Source organism: Pseudophryne corroboree, chromosome 9 (genome assembly GCF_028390025.1).
Source record: "Pseudophryne corroboree isolate aPseCor3 chromosome 9, aPseCor3.hap2, whole genome shotgun sequence".
NCBI classification, from domain to species: domain Eukaryota; kingdom Metazoa; phylum Chordata; class Amphibia; order Anura; family Myobatrachidae; genus Pseudophryne; species Pseudophryne corroboree.
This window is the reverse complement of record NC_086452.1, coordinates 157,088,055-157,113,408: the sequence shown is the minus strand read 5'-3', so window position 1 is coordinate 157,113,408 and position 25,354 is coordinate 157,088,055. Positions and strand designations below refer to the sequence as shown.

At 47.2% G+C, this 25,354-nt stretch overlaps 1 long non-coding RNA gene across 1 annotated transcript in view; it reads right to left on the bottom strand.

Moving 5' to 3' along the window:
• The window catches only part of LOC134956842 (uncharacterized), a 74,670-nt gene that overhangs the window by 15,398 nt on the left and 33,918 nt on the right, over nt 1–25,354 (bottom strand). The gene's annotated exons all lie outside the window — the stretch shown is intronic.

Sequence of the window (25,354 nt, the reverse complement as noted above, 5' to 3'; positions counted from 1 at the left end):
TTTACTACCATTGCCACGCAGGCTGATACTGTTTGGTCCGCTTTCCTTATATGTGCACATTCTATATTTTGTGTTATTACATTTCACTATTGTGCTGTCAGTAACTCTGTGCCGCCGGCGCACTGTGGGGTTAAACTCTCTACAAGTGTGCCTGTGTCCGGGTGCACTGACAGCGGCAATTCTTGTTGCATGCCGCTGTACTTTTAATACAGATCGTCCCACGCTACATTGCCGTTACGCTGCAGGAGCAGGTTACCAAGGAGAGAGCCGGGTTTGTGTACGTTAGTTACACATCACACGTGCGGGCAGGAGCCAATCAGATAGCAGCAATGACGCGCTGCTTCCGGCCGTCCCGTTCGGACATTCTGGCGCCCTCTCCGCTATTTAAGACAGCTCCTGACAGAGTAACATTTGCCCCTGATGAAGACCACCAAGTGTTGAAACGGCTGTTGGGCATACTGTAAACAGTGGGGTGTATCTTTGATGAATCCTTGATGTCTTATCAGGAATAAAAAACCCCTTTTTTTCTTCAACTTAAACGTGAGTGCTGGTCTAATTCTTTTTTCTGCCATGGGAAAAGTGAGTGTGTATATATATATATATATATATATATATATATATATATATATTCAGGGATTTTTAGATTCAGAATGGGCCTGACCGAGCCATCCGGTTTCGGGACCACAAAAAGGCTTGAATAAAACCCCTTCTCCTGTTGTAGCAGGGGAACCTTGATAATCACTTACTGATGATACAGTTTCTGTATGGCAGCTGCCACTGTTTTCCTCTCTGGGGAGGAAATTGGCAAGACCGATTTGAAAAATCGGTGAGGAGGCACATCTTCGAATTCTAGTTTGCATCCCTGGGATACAGTATCTACTGCCCCAGGATCCAAGTCCGACTGAACCCAGACTCGGCTGTGCCCCCACCGGCGTGGACTCCCTCAGCGGAGCCCCAGCGTCATGCAGTGGATTTTCCAGAGGACGGGGAGGGCTTTTGTTCCCGGGAACTAGCCGTAGCAGGCGCTGTATTCCCTCTACCTCCACCTCTGGCGAGGAAGAAAGAGCCCCGACCCTTTCTGGACTTATGCGACCGAAAGGACTGCCTCTGATATTGAGGTGTTTTCCTTTGCTATGGGCCTCCAAATGTCTTTTTGAATCAGCATCACCTGACCATTGGCGGGTCCACAGGGACCGTCCAGCAGAAATTGCCATGGCATTGGCTCTTGCACCCAACAGCCCAATATCTTTCACAGCTTCTCTCATATATAATGCTGCGTCTTTAATGTGACCCAAGGTCAACAAAATAGTATCTTTATCTAGGGTGTCAATGTCAGATGACAAGGTATCTGCCCACGCTGCAGCTGCGCTACCCACCCATGCCGACGCTACTGCCGGCCTTAGTAGGGCACCCTTATGTGTATAAATCGATTTTAAGGAAGTTTCCTGTCTGCGATCAGCAGGATCCTTGAGGGTTGCCGTATCCGGGGATGGTAGCGCCACCTTTTTTGACAAGCGCGTTTAAGCCTTGTTCACCGTGGGTGGGGAATCCCACCGTAACCTGTCCTGGGAGTGGAAAGGTTACGCCATAATAATTCTCTTGGGGATCTGCAGTTTCTTATCTGGAGTTTCCCAAGCTTTTTCAAACTGGGAGTTCAGCTCGTGAGATGGGGGAAAATTTACCTCAGGTTTCATTTCCTTAAATATGCAGACCCATATGTCAGGGACAGAGGGGTCCTTAGTGATATGCAAAACATCTTTTATTGCAATAAACATATATTTAATACTCTTGGCCACCCTTGGGTGCAACTTAGCATCATCATCGTCGACACTGGAGTCGGAATCCGTGTCGGTATCAGTGTCTACTACCTGTGAAAGGGGACGTTTCCGAGACCCCGAAGGGCCCTGTGACACAGTCAAAGCTATGGATTAACTGCTTTTTTCTTTGGACTCAGCTTTGTCCATTGTGTTTAAAACATTCTATCAGGTGTCGGCGGCGCCGACAGAGACACCACAATCATCAGCTCTGCCTCCTCCTTAGATGAGCTTTCCACCTCAGACATGTCGACACACACGTACTGACACCCCCACACACACTGGGATACCTAATATTATGGGGACTGACCCACAATAAGGCCCTTAGGAGAGACAGAGAGAGAGTATGCCAGCACACACCCAGCGCCGCTGTACACTGAGACAAAAATCCCAGTCTGTTTATATATATATATATATATATATATATATATATATAGGGAGATGTACTAAGCCTGAAAAGTGATAAATATCACTGTGATAAAGCACCAGCCAATCGGCTCCTAACTGCCATGTCACAGGCTGTGTTTGAAAAATTACAGTTAGGAGCCGATTGGCTGGTGCTTTATCACAGTGATATTTATCACTTTTCAAGCTTAGTACATCTGGCCCATATATGTGTAAAATCACTCTTTCACAAATTTTGCGCCAAATAACGTGCCCCCCCCTCATTTTGACCCTCTGTATTAGGTGACAGCAGGAGAGAGTCCGGGGCCGCTTCTCTGCAGCATGCTGAGGAGAAAATGGTGCTGGTTAGTGCTGGAGGATCAAGCTCCGCCCCCGACGGCGGGCTTCGGTCCCGCTCTAAATCTTTATACTGGCGGGGGATTTGGAATATATAGCCTCTACAGTATATATATATATGTACTTTGCCAGTGTTATCTGAGGTATATTTGCTGCCCAGGGTGCCCCCCCTGCGCCCTGCACCCATACTGTGGTGCCTGTGTGTGAGAGTTGGGAGCAATGGCGCACAGAGTTACCACTGCGCGTTACCTCATGAAGATCTGAAGTCTTCTGCCGCCTTTGAAGTCTTCTTTCTTCTTATACTTACCCGGCTTCTTTCTTCCGGCTCTGTGAGGAGGACGGCAGCGCGGCTCCGGGACGAACGGCGAGGGTGAGACCTGCGTTCCGACTCCCTCTGGAGCAAATAACGTGCCCCCCCCCCTCATTTTGACCCTCTGTATTAGGTGACAGCAGGGGAGAGTCCGGAGCCGCTTCTCTTCAGCATGCTGAGGAGAAAATGGCGCTGGTTAGTGCTGGAGGATCAAGCTCCGCCCCCCGACGGCGGGCTTCGGTCCCGCTCTAAATCTTTATACTTGCGGGGGATTTGGAATATATAGCCTCTACAGTATATATATGTGCTTTGCCAGTGTTATCTGAGGTATATTTGCTGCCCAGGGCGCCCCCCCTGCGCCCTGCACCCTTACTGTGGTGCCTGTGTGTGTGAGCTGGGAGCAATGGCGCGCAGCGTTACCACTGCCCGTTACCTCATGAAGATCTGAAGTCTTCTGCCGCCTTTGAAGTCTTCTTTCTTCTTATACTCACCCGGCTTCTTTCTTCCGGCTCTGTGAGGAGGACGGCGGCGCGACTCCGGGACGAACGGCGAGGGCGAGACCTGCGTTCTGACTCCCTCTGGAGCTAATGGTGTCCAGTAGCCTAAGAAGCAGAGCCTATCACTGAAGTAGGTCTGCTTCTCTCCCCTCAGTCCCACGAAGCAGGGAGTCTGTTGCCAGCAGTGCTCCCTGAAAATAATAAACCTAACAAAAGCTTTTTTCAGAGAAACTCAGGAGAGCTCCCCTGCAGTGCATCCAGTCTCCACTGGGCACAGGAATCAACTGAGGTCTGGAGGAGGGGCATAGAGGGAGGAGCCAGTGCACACCCATTGTAAAGCTTTACAGTGCCCATGTCTCCTGCGGAGCCGTCTATCCCCATGGTCCTTACGGAGTCCCCAGCATCCTCTAGGACGTAAGAGAAAATCCTTTAAGGAATTGTCGTCTCCCTTCCACAGGAAGAGGACGTCATCTATGTATCGGGACCACGATACCAGGCTCGCCCCAAACTGATGATCATTCCAAACATGCTCTGACTCCCAACTGCCCGTGAACATGTTGGCATAGCTCGGGGCGAACCTAGTACTCATCGCGGTCCCGATCTTCTGCAGATACATTTTTTTTCTCTGAATGCAAAGTAATTATTCTGCAGTATAAATGTCACTACCTCCAGAATAAATTCTAGGAGACCTTTATCCAGATCACTTTTTTGTAGAAAACTTCTCACAGCTTTGATTCCTTCCTGGTGGTCTATAATGGTGTATAAAGACCGCACATCGGCCATCACCATGATGTCATCTTCCTGCCACGTGATACTACAGATGCTTTAAAGGTGTTGGAAAGTATCTCTTAAATGGGATTTGTTGTACAATACCAGGGGCTGGAGATAGTAATCAATGAGTTCTGATAATCCCGCCGTTATCGAGTCTATCCCTGATACTATAGGTCTCCCCGGTGGATTGTTAAGGTCTTTATGGACCTTGGGGAGCACATCTAGCGCCGGGATTACTGGCTCAGGATTAATAAGGAACTTCTGTTCTCTCACTCAAGACCTCTCGGGATGAGAATCTCTCCACTAAACCCCTTAGTTTCTCCATGATGTTAACCGTAGGATCTGATCTAAGTTTGTGATAGATGGTTCTATCACCAAGCTGACGTAATACTTCAGCCTCATATTTAACCTTGTCCATGACGACTACCCCCCGCCCTTATCGGCGGGTTTTATAATCAAATCTGGTAGCTCCATTAGATTTTTAAGCGCCTGTCTCTCTTTGTAGGTGAGATTGAACTTCCCTCTACTGGTGTCGATTTTTGTCAGATCATCATGTACTAATGTGAAAAAGGTTTCCAAAAAATTTCCCTTAATATGCGAGGGGTAGAATACAGATTTGGGTCTAAAGGGAGTCACTGGCCTTTGTTCTTCCACTACATTGGTCTCTGTCTCCTTACTTAGAAATAACTTTTTAATGGTTAACTTTCTGATGTATTTTTGTAAGTCAACGAAGGTGGAGAATTTATTAATAGTATTTGAGGGGGCATACTTAAGTCCTTTTTCTAGGACTGAGATTTCTTCTTTCGTGAGCAGATGGGAACTCAGGTTAAAGATTTTAACTTTCCCCTTTTCTGGTTCAGCATTGATGCCCCCCTCATTTTTATCCTTCCTTTTTTTTTGTTTTCTCTTTTCTTCTCTATATTTTTTTCTACGGGAGTGTTGTTTAAGTTTTTTCTTGATACCTCCTCCCCTTTTGCCCCTTTGCCTGAATGTATTCATCTGAATCGGTTCCTGTCTCTGTCCCATCCTAAAAAAGGAGTCTGTGGGATGTCCTCTTCATCCCTCAGCATTTGAAACCTGTTAGTCCCCCACATTTCCTGTCTGGGGGTTCCCCTTCCGATCTTAGGGTTACTCTCCCAATCTTTCCCTTTCCAATAGGGACGGGGTTCCTCCCTTGCATTTTTGTTTTTATATTCCCTTCTGGGCATAAATTCTCTCTCTTTCTTAGGATGTGGGATACCTTCATTACTAAGATCTCTAAACTGAGGTGATCTTTCCCTATATCGCCTAAATGGCAGTCTATATTTTTTGGTGGGGATAGACCTCTATTTTTGTTGTGGGGTCCAATTTTTTACCCGTGTTTGGGTCCTCATGTCCCTAATTACAGGTTTTGGGTCATATTTAGGATTACTTTGCTCTCCTTTTTGGAACCCCTCTTCCGAGCCCTATTTGCTTAACATTTCATCCCTCTTGAACTTCTTAACCTTTCGATCTACTATAATTCTTTCATTTTTGCTAATGCTACTTTCTATCTTTTTCTCCAAGTTCTTATATTCTTGTGTGTCCAAGAAGGGTATAGTTAAGTCCCTAAGCGCTCTAATTTCCCCTTCTAACTTGTTTAATTCCTCCTTCCTATCCCCAATTATAAGAGCCATGAGAGAATAGGAACATTCTTTCAAGTTGGATTCCCACCCCTTTTTAAAACTTTCACTCGCCATAGTGAAAGATGTGGTTTTTGTAATTACCAGACCCTTAGGGATCATCTGATGAGAGACATACCTCTCCAAGGTCACTGTCTCCCACCAGATCCTGTTTTCCTTTAATAACACATTTTCCAATCTCCTCATGACATTTTCTAAGTCCTCATCTGTCGTGGGAATAAATTCCCCATGGTCATTGAAGGCTCTTTCTAAAGTGGCCTTTCTATTATCTCGGTAATTAAACATGCTTGCTGCACCACAGACACTTCAACTAGAAAAGAAATAGACCAAAATAGCAAAAGTATTGTGAAGTATCAAACAGTATCACACTATGGTTGCCCATTATCTCTTTCCGGTAAAATTCCTGTGACCTATACTGAGAGTCTCTTCCTGTATAATACGTCTGAAGGATGATATGGATCTGAGAGCTGGGTGAAAATAAGGCTCTAATGACGTGGAGTGAGGCGCTGGTCGAGCGGTATTCCACGTATCTTTTTTCCAGCTCACACCCAGCGCCTATCCCGGTTCTGAAGTCTTTTTTCCATTGTATTTTGTATGAGAGGTGGGAAAAGCCTCTGGTGGCACACTGTATGACTAGCAGCCTTTATTGCACACTGTTTGATACTTCACAATACTTTTGCTAGCTGGGTGTAAGCTGGCTGAACTCTCTCTGTGTCTTTCTAACAGGCTCTGCCTCCTATAGCCCCAATGTGTTTGTGGCTGTCGGTACGTGTGTGTGTCGACATGTCTGAGGCTGAATGCTCTTCCCAGGAGGAGGCTGGCGTGGGGATAGACAGTTCGGTGAGAGTGAGTGTCGGCACCGCCGACGGATGATTGGGTCAATATGTTGAGTGTTTTAAATACAAATGTGACTAAGTTGGTTAAGCGATTTGATAAATCTGAGTCTAAGAACCAGACATGGAGGAAATCCATGGAGGATGCTTTGTCACAGGTCCAGACCCCTTTGGGGGTCGCAGAAACGTGCATTTGCCCAGATAGTAGATACAGATACCGACACGGACTCCGATTCCAGTGTCGACTATAGTGATGCCAGATTACATCCATGAGGACCCTGCTGTTCCTGATACGAGGGTCTGTATGTTTAAAAGGAAAGAAACCTGAGGTAATGTTTCCTCCCTCTCATGAACTGAACGCTCTTTTTGAAAAAGCTTGGGAAAATCCTGACAAAAAGATACATGTTCCCAAAAGAATTCCAATGGCATATCCGTTCCCCTCTGGGGACAGGGACAGCTGGGAGTCAATCCCCACGGTAGACAAAGCTTTATCGCGTCTATCCAAAAAGGTGGCGCTTCCGTCCCCTGACGCGGCAGCCCTGAAGGATCCTGCGGATCGTAAGCAGGAAAATACCCTGAAATCCATTTATGTCACTACAGGGTCGCTACTCAGGCCCGCTGTTGCTGCGGCATGGGTGAGTAGCGCTATTGAAAAGTGGGCGGATAACTTGTCCTCTGAGGTAGATACCCTGGACAGGGATAGTGTGCTCTTGACTTTGGGACTGCAGCGTATTTAAAAGAAGCGGTAAGGGATATTGGCCTTTTGGGATCAAGGGCCAATGCCATGGCAGTCTCAGCTAGGAGAGCATTGTGGATTCATCAATGGAATGCTGATGCTGACTCTAAGAAGGCAATGGAGTCTTCACCGTTTAACGGTAAGGTCTTATTTGGTGACGGCCTCACTGACCTGGTCTCTACGGCTACCGTGGGTAAGTCATCTTTTTTACCTTATGTTCCTGCACAGCAGAAGAAATCACCTCACTATCAGATGCAGTCCTTTCGGCCCTACAAATTCAGAAAACGACATGGGTCCTCCTTCCTTGCTGCGAGGGGGGAGAGGAAGGGGAAAAAGGTCACAGGCTGTGGCAAGTTCCCAGGAGCAGAAGTCCTCTCCGGCTTCTACCAAATCCACCGCATGACGCTGGGGCTCCTCTGCGGGAGTCCGCTCCAGTGGGGGCACGTCTCAAACTCCTCAGTCAGGTTCTGGGTACACTCGGACCTGGATCCTTGGATAGTAGACATAGTAACCCAAGGGTACAAGTTAGAGTTTCAAGACGTGCCCCATCACCGATTTTTCAAATCGGCCTTGCCAGCTTCTCTTCCAGAAAGGGAGATAGTAAGCGCTGCGATACTGAAGTTGTGTCAAAATCAAGTGATTGTCACGGTACCCCCGTCTCAACAGGGGGAAGGTTTTTATTCGAGCTTGTTCGTGGTCCCGAAGCCGGATGGCTCAGTCAGACCGATTCTAAACCTAAAATCCCTCAATTTCTTTCTAAAAAAATTCAAGTTCAAGATGGAGTCTCTACGAGCAGTGATCTCCAGTCTGGAGGAGGGGGATTTTATAGTGTCGGTCGACATAAAAGATGCCTACTTACATGTCCCCATATATCCTCCACATCAGGCTTACCTGAGGATTTGCTGTGTAGGATTGTCATTACCAATTTCAGATGTTGCCGTTAGGTGAAAATCCTCGGAGCCGTGGACAGACCAAAGTAATGGCGGAAATGATGGTTCTCCTGCAAAAGCAGGGAATCACAATTATCCCGTACTTGGACAATCTCCTCATAAAGGCGAGGTCCAATGAGAAATTGTTCAAGAATGTTGCTCTTTCACGGACGATTCTGCAACAACACGGTTGGCTCCTAAATCTGCCAAAATCACAGTTGGATCCAACGACACGGCTGTCGTTCCTGGGTATGATTCTGGATACAGAATTGCAGAGAGTTTTTCCTCCAGTGGAAAAAGCTTTGGAAATACAGAACATGGTAAAACAGATTCTGAAACCGGCAAGGGTGTCAGTTCTTCACTGCACTCGGCTGCTGGGAAAAATGGTGGTGGCCTACGAGGCCATTCCGTATGGCAGGTTCTATGCCAGGGTGTTTCAGTGGAACCTGCTGGACCAGTGGTCCGGGTCTCACCTGGACATGCACCGGAAAATAATTCTCTCTCCCAGGACAAGAATTTCCCTTATGTGGTGGCTGCACAGTTCTCACCTTCTGGAGGGATGCAGGTTCGGGATTCAGGATTGGATCCTGGTGACCACGGATGCAAGCCTCCGAGGCTGGGGAGCAGTCACATAGGGAATAAACTTTCAGGGAACGTTGTCAAGTCAGGAAGCTTGTCTACACAAACATTCTGGAATTAAGAGCCATCCACAACGGCATACTGCAAGCAGAACATCTTCTTCGAGGTCTGCCGGTCTTGATTCAGTCAGACAATGTGACAGCAGTGGCGTACATAAACTGCCAAGGCGGAACGAAGAGCAGAGCGGCGATGGCCGAGGCCACAAAGATTCTTCGCTGGGCGGAAAGACATGCCAGCGCTCTGGCAGCGGTCTTCATTCCAGGAGTGGACAACTGGGAAGCAGACTTCCTCAGCATGCACGATCTCCATCCAGGAGAGTGGGGTCTTCATCAAGAGGTCTTTGCAGAAGTGACAAGTCGTTGGGGAGTTCCTCAAGTGGACATGATGGCATCCCGCCTCAACAAGAAACGTCAGAATTATTGTTCCAGGTCAAGGGACCCCCTCAGGCGATAGCGGTGGACGCCCTAGTGACACCGTGGGTGTTTCAGTCGGTCTATGTGTTCCCTCCACTTCCACTCAGTCCAAAAGGTGATAAAAATATAAGAAGAACAAGGGTTCAGGCGATCCTCATTGTTCTAGATTGGCCAAAAAGGGCCTGGTATCCAGATCTTCAGGAGTTGTTCATAGAAGATCCCTAGCCTCTTCCTCTTCAGGAGGACCTGTAACAACAGGGGCCGTGCGTGTATCAGGACTTACCGCGGCTGCGTTTGACGGCGTGGCTGTTGAGCGCCAAATCCTAGCCCAAAAGGGTATTCCCAGTGAAGTCATTCCTACACTTCTTCGGGCTAGAAAAGAAGTAACGGCAAAGCATTACCACCGTATTTGGAGCAAATATGTGTCTTGGTGTGAATCCAAGAAGGCTCCTACGGAATAATTTCACCTGGGGCAGTTGCTCCATTTCCTACAAGCAGGTGTGGAAGCGGGCCTAAAGTGAGGCTCTATTAAAGAACAGATTTTGGCCTTGTCAATCTTTTTTCAAAAAGAATTGGCCTCCCTTCCAGAAGTTCAGACCTTCGTAAAAGGCGTGCTGCACATCCAACCTCCCTTTGTGCCCCCAGTGGCACCATGGGACCTTAATGTGGTGTTACAATTCTTGCAATCACGTTAGTTTTAACCTTTGCGCATGGTTGAGTTAAAATTCCTTACTTGGAAAGTGGTCATGTTGTTGGCCTTGGCGTCTGCAAGGCGAGTGTCTGAGTTGGCGACTTTGTCTCACAAAAGCCCCTGTTTGATTTTCCATGCTGATAGAGCGGAGTTGAGAACTCGTCAGCAATTTCTGCCAAAAGTGGTTTCTTCATTTCATGTTAACCAGCCAATTGTGGTGCCAGTGGCTACTGACGCCTTGGCGGAGTCAAAGTCTCTCGATGTGGTGAGAGCTTTGAAGATCTATGTTGCCAGAATGGCGCAGATTAGGAAAACAGAGGCTCTGTTTGTCCTGTGGGCTCCCAACAAGATTGGGGCTTCTGCTTCTAAGCAGACTATTGCGCGCTGGATTTGTAATACGATTCAGCAGGCTCATTATACGGCAGGATTGCCGTTACCAAAATCGGTGGGAGCCCATTCTACCAGAAAGGTCGGCTCATCCTGGGCGGCTGCCCGGGGAGTCTCGGCGTTACAACTTTGCCGAGCTGCTACTTGGTTGGGATCAAACACCTTTGCAAAGTTTTATAAGTTTGATAACCTAGCTGAGAAGGACCTCTTGTTTGGTCAATCGGTGCTGCAGAGTCATCCGCACTCTCCCGCCCGTTCTAGAGCTTTGGTATAAACCCCATGGTTCTTGAAGCATCCCCAGCATCCTCTAGTACGTATGAGAAAATAGGATTTTTATACCTACCGGTAAATCCTTTTCTCTTAGTCCGTAGAGGATGCTGGGCGCCCATCCCAGTGCGGGCTGTATCTGCAGTTTGCTTATAGTTACGCTCGTGTTGCGTTGTGTTTAGTCACTCTGTGACTGTTGTTGGTCATGCCGTTGCATGCGTTGTTGAATGCCATGTTGTACGGCGTGTTAGTGGTGTGAGCTGGTATGTATCTCACCTTAGTTAAAATTAAATAAATCCTTTTCCTCGAAATGTCCGTCTCCCTGGGCACAGTTCCTATAACTGGAGTCTGGAGGAGGGGCATAGAGGGAGGAGCCAGTTCACACCCATTCAAAGTCTTATAGTGTGCCCATGTCTCCTGCGGATCTCGTCTATACCCCATGGTTCTTGAAGCATCCCCAGCATCCTCTACGGACTAAGAGAAAAGGATTTACCGGTAGGTATTAAAATCCTATTTTTTATTATTACATTATCATTATTACACCAGTTATTATGATCAACTACATGTTGCTGATTAGTGACTCTCTGCTAATGCTTTATGCCAGTGGTTCCCAAACTGGGTACCAAACTCATACCTCCCAACTGTCCCAATATTCGCGGAACAGTCCCGTTTTTCTGGAACTGTCCTGCCCACCCGCAGGCCGCAGTGTTCCACGGTGGGGGGTGGGCAGTTGTGAGACTCCTGCGCTCACTGCTCTTATCAGAGCAGTGGAGAATAGACGCTGTGCGCATGTGCACAGCGTCTATTCAGTGGAGACAGAGGGAAAGGGGGCATGCCAGCAGCTCACAGAGCGCTGGGCATGCCCCTCAGTGATGAAAACGGTGCGTGGATCGCGAGCGCAGCACTCCTGCGAAACCACAACCACTTTCACATAGGCTAAGTCCCCTTTTCAAAATCGTCAGTGGCTTCGCCGCGCAAGTGTCACTCTTCCACTCTACAAATTGTTGGGAGGTATGCAACCTAGTGCACCCACTCGGGCATTTGCAAGGGTGCACTGGGTTAGTGGTCCAGGACCAATTCAATTTATTTGTGGTCAATGGGCCTAATTCTGAGTTGATCGCAGCAGCAATTTTGTTAGCAATTGGGCAAAACCATGTGCACTGCAGGAGGGGCAGATATAACATGTGCAGAGAGAGTTAAATTTGGGTGGGGTGTATTCAAACTGAAATCTACTGTAAATTGCAGTGTAAAAATAAAGCAGCCAGTATTTACCCTGCACAGAAACAAAATAATCCACCCAAATCTAACTCTGCAATGTTATATCTGCCCCCCCTGCAGTGCACATGGTTTTGCCCAATTGCTAACAAACTTGCTGCTGCGATCAACTCAGAATTACCCCCAATGTAATAGGCAAAACCAGTGATAGTGGCAATCAATATAACATTTGTGGACAAACAGAAGCAAATCCTGACACTCACCATATAACTTATCCTAAGGATAACATATAAACACAATTTAATTAATAGTTTTTTTCTGAATTTATCAATAAGAAACTCTTGTCTAGGGGAATCGTGAAAATAATTCTGATACTCTAGGGTGCCGTGATTCAAAAAGGTTTGGGAACCACTGCTTTATGCCATAAACATCTCTTAATTCAGCAGATGCATTTATCATAGTATCATAAGATATGTGCAGCTCAGCACACATATGTAATTGCATCCTTTTTGGATGTAAAATGTGTCCAACTCCATAATTGATACAGGTATCCCCTCTTCCATATTCACGCCTGTGCTGTGTACACTGCTGATTGTGGACGAGGAAGCTTTAGATCCGCCCAGCAGGCGATATGTCATCAATTTATGTGCCCTGGCTAGGGTCTGCATAGCCCGGCTGTGGCTGGCTGGTGAGGCCCCGGCACCTAGGGCTTGGATATCTCTGGTCAACGAAACTATTGCACACAAAAAATGTGTGTTCCTGGCTAGGAAGGTGGAAAGAAAATTGTTTACAATATGGGGTAGGTGGATGGACTCCAGATATTTTAAGGATAAATAAAGTTTAGATTTGTATTTATTTCCTTATTTTATTCTGGGATGTTTTGGAGGTGGGTAACCTCGCGGCCGGCCTTGCTATGTTGTATTTCGATGTACTGTATTTACTCTGCTATGCTTATGCCTATATTGGAAGTGGCTTGTTTGGGTTGTGTTACTCCCAGACGCCGACGCTTTGCGACTGTATGACCTATGAGATAATTTACCCGCTTAATGTACCATGGGCCTTATGAATGTAAAGCGGTCTATGTGTTTTTTTTGTGTGTAAGTTTGTAGTCTTAAGTTTGTATTTTGTGTAAGTTGTTAATGCAAAATCAAAAACTCAAATAAAAATTAATGAATTTAAAAATGTGTCTAACTCTACATAAGGCTGTCATCCTTTCTGTGAGCAGTAAAAAAAACTCACATATCACTAGCCTCTAGCTCAGTGTTCCCCACCCTCGGTCCAGAAGGCACATTAAGGGCTGAAACACACGCGCCGGGTTTCCACGGATGGCAAAAAGCCAGACAAACCTTGTCCGGCTTTTTGCCACCCGGCAGAGTCTTTCACACAGAACGGCTTTGAGCCGTGTCTAATGCTGTGCGCATGCGCAGCATTAGACACGGATTGAAAAAAAAAAAACCGTTGTGTGTGAAACCTCCACTACACACACACACACACACACACACACACACACACACACACACACACGGTCCACTGGCTCGGCAGCCGGACCATCCAGTGGATATTTCCGGCTGCAACACGGCAGCCGGGCCGGGGCCGTGCAGTGTGAAAGGACCCTACCCTTCACACTGTTAATTACAATACCGGCACGGCAAAAGCCGGCGCGTGTGTTTCAGCCCTGACAGTCCTGGTTTTAGTGAAATCCAGGCTTGAAAACAGGTGACTTAATTAGTTCCTCAGTTATTTTGATTTAACCATCTGTGCTGAAGCCTGGATATCACTAAAACCTGCACTGTTGGTGTGCCTTGAGGACCGCGGTTGGGAATGCCTGCTCTAGCTAGTACTATAGTAGGGATTTCAGTATACCTCCCAACTTTCCCAATTGTGGTGGTATAACCCTGATCTGCAAACCTTGAAAGGGCTGGTGTTTCTACTAGAAGTAGATTTTTTTTAGGTTGGACAGGGCAGGGTCTCTGTGGTGTTTGAGCCATACCTCCCAACATGACCCTCTCCAGGAGGGACACAATGCTCTGCTTCTAGACTTCCCTCTTAATTTATGATTGCCGGAACCTGTGTTGAACAGGTTAATGGATAAGAAAGGTGTTTCAGCACAGGTGATGCAATCATAAATTAAGAGGAAAGTCCAGGAGCAGAGCATTCTGTCCCTCCTGGAGAGGGTCATGTTGGGAGGTATGGTTTGAGCAGATGTGGTAGGGCAGTCATGTCAAACTCAAAACCCCAGTTGGGCCAAATAATCAAAGTCTAATTAATGCCCCCTACACACTCGGCGATCTGCTGCCGAGCTGCCCGACGACGGATACGACCAACCCGGAGGCGGGGGAAAGGTGACGGGGGGAGTGAAGTTTCACCTGGCTCCATAGCACTGCATGCTAATATGGACGAGATTGTCCATATTGGCCTGCATGCATAAGCGACACAGCACCAACGATGAACGTGCGCGGGGCCGCGCATCGTTCATCGTTGGTGCCTACACACTGAAAGATATGAATGAGTTCTCGTTCATTAATGAACGAGAACATTCATATCGTTCAGTCAGATCTTCAAGTGTGTAGGGCCCTTAAGATTGTGTGGGCTGCAAGAAAAATAAAAGAAGTCCTATATGCAATTTTGTATGGCATAAGAGGAGCGCTGCTAATATTGTGCATCTCCATATACCTCCAGCATCAATGAAGCCCACACTGTGCTCAGTGGGTTATACTCAGGAATTACATGTAGCCCTATGGGAGAGAGAGCGGTGCGGCAATAAGAGGAGCACTGCAAATGCTGTTCATCTCTTTATATCTGCCACAGTGTTCGCTGTGTCTGTATATTACCATGTGGCGATCCCTGATACCAAGAAACCTACTATGTATCATTCCATATCACAGAACAGAGACGTACTGGGGCAGAGAGCAGGCTATTACCCACTATTACCTCGCACCCATTACCCACTCTCCCCCTTCCTCACACACTATACAGTGCCCTGTTCAGCACCATGTGTTCCCAACACTTCTGCTCTGTTTTGGAGCACTCGCCGGGTCAGTGAAGAGGAGCACCTGGGAAAAGAGACAGGGCGGGGACACGTAGGACAGAGGAGGAGCCTATGCGGTCACATGACATGTAGGAGGTGGGATTAGAGTGAGAGTGAAACTGACGAGGAAGGTTCTGTTAAGCCGCCTTCCACATGTTTTCACACAATAATGTCGGGCCACAAAAATATGGTTTTTGGGCAGCATGCGGCCCACGTGTTTGACACATCAGGGATAGGGTTTATTTTGACCCAATTTTGTATGCCTAAATGTTGGGAGATATTATATTAGGCCTGTTTGGTATAGAAATCAGGTTTCCTGCACTTCTGACAAGCCGCAGAATTACAGCACTGTAGCAGGGAAGTAAAGGCTGTGTGTCTACACATAAAGCATGAAACTCTGTAACTTCCATGTCAGCCTGCTTGAAAATTTCCCCCACTGTCCAAAGTAGCAGCCAGAGCCTGATTGGAGCAGCACACAATGATGGACCTAAGAGAAGAGATTTACCAGGATGAGGGTGCTCTGCTGCAGTGTAACTAGAAATTTTGCTCCCCCAAGCCAAAAAAGTTTCTGGAGCAGTTCCACTCCCCCCCATTGCCATTACATGAAAATACCACCTTCTAGCCCAGTTTTGCAATCTGCATGCCCATGCATTGACCACCACAGGATAAAATAAATCCTGATTCATGTCCCTTACATTATTTGTCATTTTTCCTCCATATAGTAATGCCCCTTACACATTATGCCACACACCGCAATGCCCCTAACAATTATGCCACACACCGCAATGCCCATTACACAATGCACTACACACTGTAATGCCCCTGACACATTATGCCACAATCAGTAATGCCTGTGACACATTATGCCACGCAACACAATTTCCCTGACACATTATGCAACACACTACAATGCCCCGACACATACCACACACCGCAATGAGTGTGATACAGTATGCCACACAATGTAAATGCCTTGTACACATTATGCCACACACCACAATGCCCATGACACATTATGCCCCACAGTAAGGTTTCTAATTACTTTTAAATGACCTGCTAGTTGCCAGGGGTTTTCATACTCATGCTTGTTGCCAGGGTTGGAATGTTCTGGGTGTCATGATCGTTGCCAGGAGTTTCATGCTGTGGGTGTAATGTTTGTTACCAGGACTGTAATTGTTGTTGCCAGGGGTTTCATGCACTGGGGCTGCACAGGGGACAGGGGAGTCAGACATCTAGCATCTGTCTCCTCCAAGGCGAAGGCCATTTTAGGACGGACATTAGCAGATTTACATGTGGATGGCTATTCCGCATAGGAATCTGCTGCACTCCCACCAAGCCTGGCGTCTTTCAGCCTCCACAGTGGCTATGGGGGCTGTAATTACACCAGTGGTGCCATGAGTTCCATACCCTCCAACTGTACCTTTTTAGCAGGTACATTACCTTTTTTTTTCATGGTCTGTACCGACTTTTGAGTCTCCAAACGTCCATTGAAAGTATAGGAAAAGGGGCGTGGCCACATCACCTTTACCCGTGACCACGCCCCCTTTTCTAATTTGTACCGATTTCTATGTGTAAAATGTTGGAGGGTATGGAGTTCCAGAGCTGTCGTCACCCGTTCTGCACAGCAATGGATAGAGACTGACCACTAGCTGAATTCCAAACAATGGTGCTATCACATCGCCAATGATTAAAAAGAATAGGAGTAGTGCTACACGGGCGCTGTCTCTATGTTCATCCTTTGGAAGTTTGGAAGCAGAATACATTGACATGCAGTTTAACCATTGATCCACTGTGGGAGTTATGTATAAGCTGCAAAATAATTAGCACTGCCTAATAAATCCATAAGGTGGATTTAATATAATTATTCCATCAATGGAATATACAATTAAGATTCTATTGGGCAGGATACTAAGCCTTGAAGAGTACCATGTAACATGCTGTGTTTGAAAAATGAAAGTTAGGAGCTGATTGGCTGGTACTGTATCTCTCTCCACTTTATCATACCCCTATAGCTAATAACATCATCTCTCATGGGATCAGATAAGAAGTGTTACTATAGAGAGCATGTGCAGATGCTAATGTACACATTTCTGCATAACTTGAGGGGTAATTCCAAGTTGATCGCAGCAGCAATTTTGTTAGCAGTTGGGCAAAACCATGTGCACTGCAGGGGGGGGGGCAGATATAACATGTGCAGTGATGTGAGCCATCTTGTCCAAATAGGGCAGCGAACTGTAGGCGGAGTGACAGGAGCCTCTCACACACAGTGACCGTGCGGCGCGAGTGTGCACCCACTCTTCCGGGTCCAGCTCAGTTATGGGACATGGCAGCTCCCCTGACCAGGATTCCTGTGCCGGCCTCTTCTGGAGGGGTGTGAGGTCTGCATGGTACCTGCTGTGCAGTGTTCGGGTCTAGGTACTGGGGAGTGTAGCGCAGGCAAGTCTTTCCCCATGTTTTTTTTTTCCTCAAAATATTTTTATTCCAATTTCTCACAGTACAAAGAAGAAAATGCATAAACAGCAATTTGGTTCATTGAGTAGTGAAACAATAAGATATTATAGTGTAGATATATTGCCACCCTGCCAAAGGGCCGCAAGAAATAGAATAATCAAACTCATAGCTGAACAAGAAGAAACCAGAACCCATTTTCAAAATTTTCCTCAAATAAAACATTTAAACATTCTAATGGAAAAAATTGTGTGCGTAACAAGTAATAGCGGAGAATAACCTTTATGAGCAGAATGCAGAATGGCTGGAAGAAAACATATGTAAAACAGACTTCTTCCGCTGACGCCAATATATTATATCTAATTCTCCAGATATAGACAATAACTAAAACAAAATAAAAGAAAAAAAAAAGAAAATCGAAAATACTGAAAACATGTAAAGTAGTTAATGCCCGCTAGAGGTCACGGGCCGTCGATCCATCCATAGAGATATTCACAAATCTAAGAGATCAGTTTCCCAATCAGCCCGGTAATACAGGAGAATAAAGAGAGAAAGAAAAGAAAGAGCTAAGAGGAGATAGAAAGGTGTGGTATTCAAAGACCTAAGGGGTTAGGATGATCTATAGAGTGAAGTAAATACCATGAAGTAGATTGGAAGCAGTTGTGAAGTGCTTGTCTAGTGGTTATGGGAAGTGTCCGAATATAGTTATCCCAACACTGGAATAGAGTTGGAATGAGCTTTTCTTTGTGGATGGAAGCCTCCAGCCAATCCATGGTAAACAAAAAGAATAGTCTGGATGTTACCATTGAGAGAGTGGGAGTAGAATCATGAATCCACTGTTGTAAAATAGCTTTTCTGCTAGCCGCTGACAGTATCACAAGAAGCTTTTTGTTGGTCCTTGGGATGTCTGTCTGGTCTGCTAAATATCCAAACAGAGCCCAAGACATAGTGCATCGGAAAGACACGCCGAGCGTCGTAGTTCCATATTGGTGTACCTCATGCCAAAACTTTTTAACTAAACCACAATCCCAAAAACAATGCCAAAGATCCGCCCCATCAGTTAAACATTTGGTGCATCTCGCTTCTTCCGAGATACCCATTAAACATCGGCGATTAGGTGAGATATAGGCTCTATGGAGCATTTTATAGGCCATTTCTTGGTACGAGCTAGCTGGAATGAGTTTCAGAGTCAGCTGAAAATGATTTAAGAGGGAGTCAGGAGTGACCGATGGAATGTGGGAGGACCATTGGGACAGTTCTGGAAGATCCGTAGTAGGGTCAAGTTCTATGCGTATGCGTGCATAAATAGTCGAGATATAATAGAAGCCAGAGCGGAGAAGTATGAGAAGGGGATCTAGAAAATCATAGGGTGTCAAGTTAGGCAAAACAGTTTTGAGATAGTGGACTGCCTGGAAGTAGGAAAACTCATGTCGAGGGTGTAAGCCATATTTATCCCTTGCTTCTGCAAAGGACAATGGGAGGTGGGAAGTATTAAGCAAGTCGCGTAGATTACAGATACCAGAAGAATACCAGGCAGTGAAGGGTCTCAAGGCCCTCCCCTCCTGAAACTCCAGGTTGCCGACTAGGGGTAGCGAAAGCGAGTAGAAATATTGAAGCTTGAGAGGCTTCCTTGTCATTCTCCACGCCTGTATAATGGGAAATAGTAATAAATTATTAGTGATACTTAAGGGCAATTTGGAAGGTCTGGCATGCAGTATGTAACTGAGCGATAGAGGAGTGCAGAGTTGTGAGTCTAGAGTGGAGTCTGTATAGTAATTGTTATCTCCGAGCCAGTCCAAAGCAATGCGAAGGAGACAGGCAAGGTTATACTGTTTGATGTTGGGCAGGTTAACTCCACCTTTAAGTACTGTTTGGGACAATTTTTTCATACTAATCCGGGGTCGTTTTCCCGACCAGATGAAATTGGTAATTGAAGTATTCAGTGAAGAGAGGTCTGAGCTAGATAATAAAGGAGTCATCTGTAAGATATAAAGAAGTTTCAGGAAGCTAGCCATCTTGAACAGGTTGCAGCATCCTAGCAAGTTCAGAGGAAGGGTTTGCCAAAGATCTAGCTCAGTTTTAATCTTGTGCAAAACCGGGGTAATATTGTATCGATACAAATGACAGGGATTTGAGGGGAGCGCAGCACCAAGAAAAGTTATATAAGTAGTCGCCCATTTAAAAGGGAAAGGTGTCCCCCCACCCTGTTCTCGCCCGTCCAAACATGGCCAATGCCTCGACTTCCCATAGTTAATAGAAAATCCCGCGAAAGAAGAGAAGCGGTCAATTGTGGTGATCAACTGGGGGACCGAAAGGTGGGGGTCGGACAAGAAGAGGAGAAGGTCATCAGCGAATGCTACCACCCTCAATTCCCGAGCACCTACGGCAATGCCTTTGTATTCCCTATGTAACAGAATAGACCTGATAAGGGGTTCCAACGCCAAATTAAAGAGAAGGGGAGATAACGGGCATCCCTGTCTCGTGCCCCTTTCCAAAGTGAAGGGGGCGGATGCTACACTGTTAACTAAAACTTGTGCCACAGGGTTAGTGTAGATGGTCTGCACCAAGTTACGAAACAATGGGCCGAAGCGTTGGTGGATAAGCACTCTAGCCAGATGAGGCCAGGCGATCTTATCAAACGCCTTTTCTGCATCTAGATTTATAATAATATTACTTTTGGCCTGACAAAGATGGGTATGAGATATTGCAGCCAGGGCTGCTCTTATTCCCCGTGTGGATTGTCTACCCTTGACAAAACCCATCTGCGCAGGTGAAATTAGGCGGGGTAGGCAAGTCTGTAATTTTAGTTAGGATTTTAAAATCCTGGTTGAGGAGCGAGATAGGGCGGTAAGAGCCTACCAGGCTGGAATCCTTGCTAGGCTTTGCCAGCACAATGAGTCTTGCCTCATTAAAATGGAGGGGGGTCTCTCCTGTCTTAAGGATATGGTTATATAGCGTAGTTAGCACAGGGAGTACGTCAGCAGTTAGCATCTTATAGAATTCGGCACTAAATGTTATGAACCACAGGTAGTGGTTCATTCCTATTCTGTTTATAGTTGTCTTGCAGGCCAGGATTTCCCGTTGCTCTGGTTTGAAAAGACTCTTGTTTGCTGCCGGTGGCGAGTCTGTGTGATTGCAGCTTGTTCCCATGTGTTCAGCCTCACCTGTCTGTTGATTGCACCTCTCAGTTGTGCAGCAGGGCAGCTGCACGACATAATTAATTAAGACTCTCTGTTATATTCTGGCTCAGTGCAATTCACAGACGCTGGTGATATTTCCAGAGTTCCAGAGTTCTTGAGTTCTGAGCTAGTCCCTGCCAGTTCCTGAGCTCCTGTCTAGCAGTGTCTGTCTAGCTGCTTCGAGTGTCGGTTCCAGTGTCTGATCCCGTGTCTGATCCCGTGTCCTGCCATGAAGCGTTCCTGTCCAGAAGTCCTGTGGCTTTGTCTGTGCCTGGTCGAGTATCTGGCTTCTTGGTGTCCACCAGTCTGTCGTTTGGGATTCTGCCTGTCCTCCGGGTCTGAGAGTCTGTGTCGGCTACATTGGGGGTTCCTGTCTGTTTGCCAGTATTTGTACCGGTTCCGTGAGTAGCGGCTTTGCCGCGTCCGTCGGCCTAGGCCGCAGTATTCTTTGGTTATATTTTTTACTGGTGTTTTGCAGAGAGTTCTGCTTATGCTGTCACCGCCGGTACACAACAGTATTGTGTCGGCGTGTGGACAGCATTTCCTTTGTTGTTCTTTTACTTTGGCGGCGTGCCGCACATATATTTAGTTTTAGGGTTGTTAGTAGCCCCTAGCCTTCTGTTTGCTTTAGTTAGAGGTTCCCTTGTTATTATCCTGTCTCGGTTCACGCCTTGTCTCACTCTAAGACCTGGGGGCATCGGAGTTGGGCAGACCTAATCCGCCCTTCAAACGCGGCTGCCGTGGGCCCAAGAAACCATAGTCACTCAGGCGTGAACTGACCACACGGGTGAAACAATGGAGGTTGGGTGCTAGGGGCTATTTCCACACCACACCTTATTTCAGCGTCACGTTCTGGTGCTCTGGACTCACTACGCAACATCTCCCTTGTTCTGAGCACCAGGAACCTAACATTATCACCAGCCATACAACAAAAAAGAAATAAAGCTTTTTCTTTTTTGGCCCAGTCCAGTGTCTTGTCTAGAATCTAGTCCTGTCTAGAATTCAGTGTGCAGAATCCAGTCCTGTCAAGAATCCAGTCCTGTCTAGAACTCAGTGTGCAGAATCCAGTCCGGTGTTTAGAATCCACTCCTGTCTAGAATTCAGTGTGCAGAATCCAGTCCGGTGTTTAAAAATCCAGTCCAGTCTTGTCTTATCTAGTTTAAAAGTCCAGTCTTGTCTTGTCTAAGAATCTTGTCTAGAATCTTGTCTTAGAATCGTGTCTAGAATCGTGTCTAGTCTTGTCTTGTCTAGTTTGAAATCCTCCTATGCCTACTATGCAAGCCCTGCAAGCATCTCTCTCAGCCCTGAACTCTGCTTTCAGTGCTTTGAAACCTGAGCGGCTGGAAGTTTTGCAGCAATCCTTAAAGCAACTGCAAAACCTTCTGACCAAAATTTTGCTTATTTTGCCAGAAGTAGTTGAGAGTTCATTCTCTAAAGAGACTCTTGTTCACAGTATGGTGACAAGTGAATCCTCAGGTTTAATTAGAGAGAAAAAGTTTGAAAGTTTTCTGCGGCCCAGGCTCTCAGAAGAGGAACGTCTGCGTCGCAGAAACTTAGATTTATGCCTATATTGTGGGGGTTTAGGCCACTATCTGCAGACCTGTGAGTTGTGCAAGCCAAAGTGTGGTGACAAGTCCTGCCCTCTGGCCAAGTTGAGTCAGGATACAAGACCTACTCCTGTCTCTACTGTGGCAGAGGTACTTGTCACACAACCCACACTAAAAAGCACTCTGTCCTATAATTGGGGTCCTTGGGCTAGGGAGCCCCATTATAGATTCAGGAACCAAAGGAGAATGTTTCTCTCCTCTCTTGATTTTCCTGTTGAAGCAGAGTTGCAAACCCCTGGAGCGGTGCCCGATGCCCGGGGTCCTGGAGCGGTGCCCGATGCCCGGGGTCCTGGAGCGGTGCCCGATGCCCGGGGTCCTGGAGCGGTGCCCGATGCCTGGGGTCCTGGAGCGGTGCCCGATGCCCGGGGTCCTGGAGCGGTGCCCGATGCCCAGGGTCCTGGAGCGGTGCCCGATGCCAAGAGTCCTGGAGCGGTGCCCGATGCCAAGAGTCCTGGAGCGGTACCCGATGCCCAGAGTCCTGGAGCGGTGCCCAATGCCCAGAGTCCTGGAGCGGTACCCGATGCCCAGAGTCCTGGAGCGGTACCCGATGCCCAGAGTCCTGGAGCGGTACCCGATGCCCAGAGTCGAGAAGCAAAACCCCAGAAGGGATCTTTGAAGTAATATCCCCAAGTGGGGTCTCGAGAGACAAAGCACCAAAGAAGGGTCTAGAAGTCGCTTCCCAAGGAAAGGACTCAAGAGGCATAGCGTTAGTGGAGATTCTGAAGGTTATAGCTTCAGCAAAAGTCCCGGAAGTCATTGTCCCGGGAGAAGTTTCGATAATTATCGACTCGGAGAGGGAGGCTGACTGCCCGGTCCCAGAGAGGGAGGCTGACGGCCCGGTCCCAGTAAAAGAATCCGAGGTGCTGACCCCAGCGGGTTCCCGAAGGCCACTGCCCCAGCGGGGTTCCCGAAGGCCACTGCCCCAGCGGGGTTCCCGAAGGCCACTGCCCCTGGTGGGGTTCAGAAAGTCACTGCCCCGGGTGGGGTTCAGAAAGTCACTGCCCCGGGTGGGGTTCAGAAAGTCACTACCCCGGGTGGGGTTCAGAAAGTCACTACCCCAGGTGGGGTTCAGAAAGTCACTGCCCCAGGTGGGGTTCAGAAAGTCTCAGCCTCGAGTAAGGTCAATAGTGACCAGGTCCTAGCAAAGCACTATAGTCAGTCAGATGGGAAGGAAGCAGATCCTGACTCTGTTGATATCTCAACATCTATAATCTTTGATGGGGACTTAGTCCAATTTCTGGCGCTTTACAAACACTATTACACCATTTTGTTGTCTAGACCATTTCTGGGCATCACTTCAGAGAACCTTGTGCTCTATCTGATATATTCCTTTAGAGGAGAGCCTTTTGAGTGGGCGACCAGCCTAATGAAAGCTGAAGATCCCATTCTTCAGGATCCCCCAGCATTCAGTGATGCAGTTATTAAAAGATATGGTTCCAAAGAAATTGGTTCAGGTTCCTCTAGGTCACCCGTCTTATCTGCTGAGAGTTCACCATATACTGTAAACTCGGCACAAGAGTACCACAAAGTACATGAACACACAGCGCTTATAAAACCACCAAAAAATAAGAATTTACTTACCGATAATTCTATTTCTCGTAGTCCGTAGTGGATGCTGGGAACTCCGTAAGGACCATGGGGAATAGCGGCTCCGCAGGAGACTGGGCACAAAAGTAAAAGCTTTAGGACTACCTGGTGTGCACTGGCTCCTCCCCCTATGACCCTCCTCCAAGCCTCAGTTAGGATACTGTGCCCGGACGAGCGTACACAATAAGGAAGGATTTTGAATCCCGGGTAAGACTCATACCAGCCACACCAATCACACCGTACAACCTGTGATCTGAACCCAGTTAACAGCATGATAACAGAGGAGCCTCTGAAAAGATGGCTCACAACAATAATAACCCGATTTTTGTAACAATAACTATGTACAAGCATTGCAGACAATCCGCACTTGGGATGGGCGCCCAGCATCCACTACGGACTACGAGAAATAGAATTATCGGTAAGTAAATTCTTATTTTCTCTGACGTCCTAGTGGATGCTGGGAACTCCGTAAGGACCATGGGGATTATACCAAAGCTCCCAAAAGGGCGGGAGAGTGCGGATGACTCTGCAGCACCGAATGAGAGAACTCAAGGTCCTCCTCAGCCAGGGTATCAAATTTGTAGAATTTAGCAAACGTGTTTGCCCCTGACCAAGTAGCTGCTCGGCAAAGTTGTAAAGCCGAGACCCCTCGGGCAGCCGCCCAAGATGAGCCCACCTTCCTTGTGGAATGGGCTTTTACAGATTTTGGCTGTGGCAGGCCTGCCACAGAATGTGCAAGCTGAATTGTACTACAAATCCAACGAGCAATAGTCTGCTTAGAAGCAGGAGCACCCAGCTTGTTGGGTGCATACAGGATAAACAGCGAGTCAGATTTCCTGACTCCAGCCGTCCTGGAAACATATATTTTCAGGGCCCTGACTACGTCCAGCAACTTGGAGTCCTCCAAGTCCCTAGTAGCTGCAGGTACCACAATAGGCTGGTTCAAGTGAAACGCTGAAACCACCTTAGGGAGAAATTGAGGACGAGTCCTCAATTCTGCCCTGTCCGTATGAAAAATTAGGTAAGGGCTATTATAGGATAAAGCCACCAATTCTGAGACACGCCTGGCTGAAGCCAGGGCTAACAGCATTACCACTTTCCATGTGAGATATTTTAAGTCCACAGTGGAGAGTGGTTCAAACCAATGTGATTTTAGGAACCCCAAAACTACATTGAGATCCCAAGGTGCCACTGGAGGCACAAAAGGAGGCTGTATATGCAGTACCCCCTTGACAAACGTCTGAACTTCAGGAACTGAAGCCAGTTCTTTCTGGAAGAAAATCGACAGTGCCGAAATTTGAACCTTAATGGACCCTAATTTTAGGCCCATAGACAGTCCTGTTTGCAGGAAATGCAGGAAACGACCCAGTTGAAATTCCTCTGTAGGGGCCTTCCTGGCCTCGCACCACGCAACATATTTACGCCAAATACGGTGATAATGCTGTACGGTGACATCCTTCCTGGCTTTGATCAGGGTAGGGATGACTTCATCCGGAATGCCTTTTTCCTTCAGGATCCGGCGTTCAACCGCCATGCCGTCAAACGCAGCCGCGGTAAGTCTTGGAACAGACAGGGTCCCTGCTGGAGCAGGTCCTTTCTTA